We start from the raw sequence: 467 nt of genomic DNA, 5'->3' as shown, positions 1-467 counted from the left end.
ACAGATACAAATAGTACGTATGCAACTAGTAAATGATTGAACCAGAATTCAAATCCAGGTTTTCTTGATTCCAGAACCTGTGGTGATGCCTCTGCCTGTAAGAATCAGCACTAAGCTGGGTTCTTTGAAACCGCGGACAAACATACCCACACTCTCCAACTTCTCCATTTCTGACACCAGGCATTTCCCCTATGGTGCTCTTTCAAAAACTGACAAAATTGTATTGAGTGGATGACTATTAAGAAGATATGTTTCTATCTTTTTCTCTTGGTGAGGCGAGGAAATGAAAGCACTCAGACATTCTGCGAGCAGAGGCATATGTCAGAAGAGAAAGGAAAGTGGGAAAGGACAAGCCTTAGTTACAGATTCCAACAAGATTATTCAAGAAGACCATAGTGAATGATGGGGGGAGTGCGGAGTGGAGACCCAAAGGCCATTAGTAGGCCACTGGAGATCCCCTTGCAGAG

The sequence above is a fragment of the Echinops telfairi genome, unplaced genomic scaffold (genome assembly GCF_000313985.2).
Source record: "Echinops telfairi isolate 266 unplaced genomic scaffold, ASM31398v2 ScPeMD7_7467;HRSCAF=8505_1, whole genome shotgun sequence".
Classification (NCBI taxonomy): Eukaryota; Metazoa; Chordata; class Mammalia; order Afrosoricida; family Tenrecidae; genus Echinops; species Echinops telfairi.
Note: the sequence above shows the minus strand (reverse complement) of the source record.